Consider the following 7,500-nt stretch of genomic DNA (forward strand, 5'->3'; position numbering starts at 1 on the left):
ATGTTCAATTTTTAGAACAATTTTAAAAAAGTTACTTGCTGCTCTTAAGCCACTTGGTGTACTTTGCCCCCTTTACTTTTTGGCACCAAAAACTTACAATCATGGCCCACAGAAAAAGCGGTCAAAAATAGCTTCAGCATTTAAGGGCGCAAACTCAGAGAAAGCCTCAATTATTCAGACTGGGTCTCAGACAACAAAAATTCTATTGCAACACGTAGTCTACTCTCATGGTATACTTTCGCCTACTCTCCCAATTACACCCTGATACACTCCAGAGGCTTGCACAATTTACATTCACCCCAGGTATCACATTAGGAGAAATTCTCCAGGAAATTCTCTAATACGGACTAGGTTAGCACTCAGGATACAAAACCAGTTTCAGTACCCTTAGCACCCACACAAACGGCAGCCCAGGTCATACCGTTTTCCTCCTCACATAACATGAGATCAAAAACATATATCACGCTCGCGAGATCGCTCACAAAAATGCTCTCCTTCAAGAACAACGTAAATGTTTTGTATATACTGCCACAAACCAGGACTCCACGTTAACCACGTGTTTTCCGCAGATACCCGTTCACAACCAAACCAATATTTTCGGGCAATCACGGTACATGTTTTCACCACTGAGTGTTTCTATGGCCGTGGTGCCACTAGCACGGAAGGCAATACTGACCAGAATTCCCTAGATCACTCTACCTGCTAGACATTCACGTAACACATCCTCCTGCTAAACATTTCAACGTAACACATATCATGCTAGACACTACACGTAACACCGTCTCCTGATAGGACATTCACGTAACAAATCTCCTGCAAGGCATTCACGTAACACATATCCTTTGTGACTACAGAATAACAAGACTCAGTGTACCTCCCAACACAGTTACTCCATACCAAGATATTCACATCTTCAAATCCAACGGTACATGCCCTGGCTATCTCAGACATGGTCTTTCCAGATTCCTTAACCTTCCCAGCTAAGTTTAGGTAACACCAATGTTGCAATATTTCTCGACACGGGGTTCCCCATTTAACATCATGTCAGTACATAGTTTCCACAAATTCCGCACTGTGTAACAAAAACGGTTTCACAATTTTGGAACCCCCCGACATCAATACCTTTGCCTATGTAGATGGTGTACTATTCCCAACCATTGGTAAATTCTCCCTAGACGTTAGTTTCATAGTTGAGCGAACCCAGCCATTCCAGTTACCATCTACGTAGCTGGACACTTAACTTTCCTTGCCGATATCCTTCATTTAGGCTTAACATTGATGAAGGCAACATAAATATTGTCCTACACAGGGACTTGGCCGCAGTCCTCATGCACTGACCACGGCACAAAACTCAGGACCAATTACCTATGAACTGGATGTCGCTCACCTCAACAAAACACGGGCGATAAATTACTGCAGCCACAGACATAGGAAAGTATTAGCAGTTATATGACGCACTCAAAACATTTGAAAAGAGAATCCATTCCATGCGTTACCGAGATTACCTCATATATATAGATCATCAACCAAATCATTATATCGCTTCAAAGGTAAAGAATCTTTCCGGAAAAACTTGCCCGCTGGTTCCTTACTATACAAGAGTTCATGCCCACCTTTCATGTTTTGTCCAAAGAAAAGCGAATCTATTGTGGTTTCCAGACGCCCTTCAGTCGTCATATTGTATCCATCACTCATGTGTGTCCTCTTTCAGTAAACCTTACACAAAGCGCGCGTTGCCGCAGCGTTAGTAAATCAGGCCCCTCTTTTGGAAAATGTGTCATATACTTCCTTGAATCTGGAGACACATGCTGGACACAGAAAAACTTTCCTTCCTGATATTGGACATATTACACGTTAGTGGAGATGGACTTTCTCTATCACATATACAATACTAACCGAACAAAAACATAAACCCAACTGACCAGCGCTTTTAAACTTGGTAGTCCCTCTACCAATGCTCATTCCAGAAGTTTTAAAGCTTATACATGATTCACCTATTACTACCCAACAACTTGCAAGGAAAATATTGCATTACACTAAGACCAGATTGCACCTTCTGTCTTGTGTAACCATGTGGAAGGATACTACACGGCTTACTTGTGACGCTTGCCACACTTGTGCGGTTCACAAAGGTCCCATATCAGCGGTCATGTTCCAAGCCCTAACTTATTCTATCCACCTTCTAAACCATTCGATACAGTCGCTCTTGATCTTCTTAAGTTACCACTTACACATACCTGAACTGAAAAAACCAATATCTCAATTGTCTGGTCGTCGACCATTTTCCACTATTCTGTATTCTTTCACCTCCTACCAGATAAAACAGCCAAACACGTAGCAAAGGCAGTTATTGACAAAACCTCATTTGTACCCCTTTTTCAACCTCCCACCCAAAACTGCTGATTTCTGACAACGGGAACATGAATTCAACAATGAGATTCTTTCACACAATTTGTAAATTACTTTCAAATAAAGAATTGCAACACTAACCTGTTTATCACCCTCTTAGTTCAAATGGCGTACTTAACGCCAGAATAGAAATATTCTCAATGTTCTGAGGCATCTTGCTTCTGGAGCCATTACTCTTCTTATGGATATAACATTAATCCCCATGATTCAAACTTGCATTATTCATACTCATTACAATACATACATAGGTCATTATCGGAATCTCCTCATTTGTCCTTTCTGGCATCGGACAAAAAAGGCTTCCTCATGAGTTGTACTAGTTTCAGAGGGATTAGCTTCATTAAGTAATAGTTGGGACAGGCTGTATGGGAGATATTCTTGATTGAGAGGCATTAGGAGAAGAATCAAGAGGGAAGTAATTGGCTGAGGAAACAATGTGGATTTTAGGGAACAGGTACGAGACGTTGCGGAGATCAGATTTTTGTCGGTAAGACAGGATATGTGACGAAAGTTTATAGGAAAAGGTAAGGATTGCTTTTTGGGCTTTTATGGATATGGAACAAGGTTTATTTACAGGGTAGGAACAGAAAAGGCACTCGCCGGAGGGTTTGCAGATATCACGGGATAGGAGGGAAAGCTTTTTAGGAGCAGTCAGGAGTTTTTTACTGAGAGTAGTAGAAGCTTGGTGTGTCAGCATTAGAATGGAGGAGAGAGTGAGTGGTTCGAGGTTAAAGGTGGGACTTCGGTCAGAGACCTGTTATGTCGCCCTGGTGCTGTTCAACTTATACATGGATGGGGTGGTGTGAGAGAGTAAATGCAAGGGTTGGTGGGTCAGGGGACTTGGAGATGGTTAAAAGAACATGGATGAAAAGTGGGAGGTGGAGGCCAGCTGGTGTCATTGCGGGACGGAACGACACACTGCGCTTGTAGCAGGTTCAGGACAGGGGGGTTGAGTGAAGTTAGTGACAGAGTTTGGGAGAGTTGTGTGAAAGAAGGATGTTGGGAAGATAAATGTGGGTTAATGTAAGGTGAGGAGACGTACAAGGGGGGAATGTGGCAGCAGACTGGAAGTGATAGTTTTAGGATTCTTGGGTGCGAATGTGGCGGGAAAGGGAGGAGTGGAGGTGTAGGTAGAAATGTAGATTGAGAGAAGTGAGTAAATGCCTCTTGGTGGATTAAAAAGTGTAATGAAAAAATAGGACATTTGGGAAACGGATGCTAAGAGGAGAACTTGTATGAAGGAGTGATTTGTGCAGACAGCACTGTATGGGGCAGAAACATGGACCATAAGAGAGGAAGTGGAGAAGGAGTTTTCTAATGGGTTTGAGGTGAGATGTCTGAAAAATATTAATAGGGGTTATTAGGTCTGGATAGTGTGTAATAATGAAGGAGGGTGAGGAAGAACAGGGGTGAGTTAAGGGAGCTGGGAGATAGGGTGGGATGGAAAGAGTGTTGGGATGGTTTAGGACACATGGTAAAGAACATGAGATGTGTAGAAAAACAAGTTTAAAAGAGGTTGTGGAAGGCAGGGAAGTGCAGCGAGTGAAGATGCGAGGGGGGCGGACCTAGGATGAGATTGGAAGGATGGGGGTTAAATGGGGAAGAGTGGATGAATGTCTCGTGGAGGAAGGACGGGAGGAGGAATAGAAGATTAGGGGGTGAATGGGAGGAATGTTTGTATATGGAATGAGGTTGTGATGCATAAGGGGGACATGGGTGGGGGGATGGGGGGGTGAGGTTGGTCTGCGTGAGAAAAAAATTGACGCTGCCCGAAGGAATGATTTCTCCCCGTCTTCTCCTTTTCTGCATGGGGGGACGGAGTCTAGGGGGGCAGGGAGTCGCGATTTTTATGAAGCGGGCCCTTGCGACATACTATCTGCTTCTAACCCAGGCAGGTGGACAATATGCAGGGATGATCCCCGTCATCCAGGAGGTGCCAACGGATAAGAGGGAGGGTAGAGGGTGGAGGGGAGTGATGTAATGAGAGTGGAGTGCATTAGGGATAGGAATGGGTGGGAATGGTTTTTATTTCCTTTTTCTTTTTGGCTTACCTTCCCCCTTACAAGGGGGGAAAAGCCTTTGGGTTGTATTGTATGTTATGTATGCATGTATGTATATATGTATGTATGTATGTATGTTATGTTATGTATGTAATGTATGCATGTATGTATGCATGTATGTATATATGTATGGATGTATGTATGTATGTATGTGTATGTATGTATGTATTGTATGTATTGTATGTATGTATGTATGTATGTGTGTATGTATGTTATGTATGTTACGTAATGTATGGTTATGTATGTATGTATGTATGATTCTTCTTTAACGAATTGCCTGCCCATCTACTAACTTTAATGATTACGTAAAGGTCAAAAGAAAAAAAAAACCCCCCCCCCCCCCCCCCCCCCCCCCCCCCCCCCCCCATAGCAAATTTCAATAATCTTTTCAAAAGAATACATAATACTCTTCGTCTAATGACGAAATGGTCCGTTTACATAACAAACCAGCCAGAGTTGTTTACTTTTGAAGTTGAATACGTTGTTTACACCCTTAACCACACCCCATCTCGAAGCTCTCCCCCAAATTCTCTGGACCATATCGTATCTTTGGATATGAGTCAATGAACAAAGTCAAAGCACTTAGTTTGCACGATCTTACGGAGACCGTCTTGCACAAAGATCATATCAAAAGAGTTTCTCGTGGCCTCAACATAAAGACCGTCCCTTCACAGACCCACATTACCCCTGAAATGGAGGACCATCACCAATCCTCTCAACCAAAACCTCCAATTCCCCTTCCCCGCTATAATATGGGGGGACGGAGAGGGGGGGTCGCCGATTAAATGAAGCGGCCTTGCTGTGGATGTGCTGTGTCTTGCGACACTGCTTCCTGAAACCAGGGGCAAGTGTGGACAGTGGTGAATGGGATGGACCCGTCATCTAGGAGGTGCTATAAGATGGGAGGGAGGGTGGGAGGGAGTGTGGAGTGTTTTTCAGGGATGTCGAGATGGCCGTCCACGGGAATGAATTTTATGCCTTTTTCCTTTTTTGGATTACCTCCCTAGTAAGAGGGGAAAATAAGCCTTGGTATATGTTACGGAGTATGTATGTATGTATGAGATAAACAACTTCATAAATGTATATTCTTGCCTAGCGTGATATGGAAATCAAATATCTACTTCCACGATGCTCGAGCGTACATACCATAAATACATACATACTTATACATTACATAACACTTACATTACATAAATTTAACATAACATACATACTATACATAAATACATACATACATACATTACTATACATAACATGCATCCATACATACATACTTACATACATACATACATACATACATACATTACATTAATATTACATACATTACATACATTACATACATACATACATACATACATACATTACATAACCATCTCAATACATACATACCATACATCCTTACATACAATACGTTGCGTACGTACATTTTTACAGTACCATACATACAAGCATACATACATACATATGCCAAAAGCCCTTTCACCACGTTCAGATGGGGTGGCCCAGACAAGGAATACTCCCACCTTACACCCACTTATCGTGCATTTTATATTAGCCTCTTATGGACAAAGGGTTCCTCGCCCAATACTAGGGTCAAACGTAACCTTTTGGTTTGTGTAGGCTACATAAGGGGGGACTTAATGCGGGTGAGATAAATTCCAAAACCGAAGTTTCTTCTATTTATTTATAAAAACACAATCTGGTATATATATGTTAGCTTATGGGTAATATAATAGGGATAGGTATAATAAAGGGGGTTTAATGGGTTAGTCTGGTTACATTGGGGATCTATATCTTGTTTGTCTTGAAATCTGCTGCGTTAGATGTATGTTCTGGGAAAGCAAGGTCAGCTAGAAGGGGGGGTAGTGCTATGTTGCAAGCATGTGGATCACGTGCGTGGTAGGTGATGGTTAGTAATGGTTACACAAAGGCATTGCAGCAAGACAGGGCCCAACACCCGAAGCTGGTTTACTCCCACTATTTCATTACATGACAATTCTCTCCCTCACCCACTCTAGACTTCACAGAGCAGGCAAGAAGAAATCAATTTGTGCCGTGTCAATACATCACCCATTCACAACCAACCTTTGGTCACGCCTAGCTCTCCCCTTCTCATTTTCCTGCTCGACATTCTCCTTGTACCCAAGGCCCCCTTCAGTCTATCTATCTATTCCATTCTTGATTTTTCTCTCATACATGCAAGATTACTCGTACATACATAGAATAAAACCACTATAGCCTGTGCGCTCCAAGGAGTCCGTTCAGAGTGTGGCATACCCTAGTACATGCCTCTCTCTCTTTATCTTCCATTTTTCTGCTATTTGATTTTTTTATATACTATATGTATGAAGCTGTGTAATACAATGAGTATCACTTTCCAGCATAATAACAACGATTGCCCACAACCCATCCCACCTGTGACACCTCGGGGTGGCAGCATGGCGGGGAAAAAGCGTTGTTGCCATGTGTCATAGAATTTATTCAGATCGTTGTTATAACCCTAAAAATAGATATTCGTTGTACTATACAGCCTCCTTTACAATATATAGGATAAATAATCAAATAGCACATAGATAGGGAATATGAGATAGAAGCACGTACTAAGGATGATGTGGCAGAATGGCTAGTAGTAAACCACGACGTATGCCAAACCTTAAACGGACTCTTTGAAGCGCATAAACTATAGAAATGTGTGTTCAGCTATGTAGGAGAAACCGCCAAGGAAGATAAACTAATGAAGAGGAGAGCTTCTGTGTAACATCTTCAATGCTTAGTACAAGAACAGTGACATTACATGGAAAGGCACGTAGAAAAATATGGAAGGCGGGAAAAAGAAAGGCAAGGAAGGGAAGGGAAGGGAAGGGAAGGGAAGGGAAGGGAAGGGAAGGGAAGGGAAGGGAAGGGAAGGGAAGGGAAGGGAAGGGAAGGGAAAGAAAACAGAAAAAAAGATGAAAAAATAAAAGAAGAAAAAATAAAGGAAGAGACGAATAGGGAAGGGAAGAAAAGGGGACGGAAGTGAAAGGAAGAAAGG

This window comes from Oratosquilla oratoria, chromosome 23, assembly GCF_046742065.1.
Source record: "Oratosquilla oratoria isolate Oo_2021 chromosome 23, ASM4674206v1, whole genome shotgun sequence".
Taxonomy (NCBI): Eukaryota; Metazoa; Arthropoda; class Malacostraca; order Stomatopoda; family Squillidae; genus Oratosquilla; species Oratosquilla oratoria.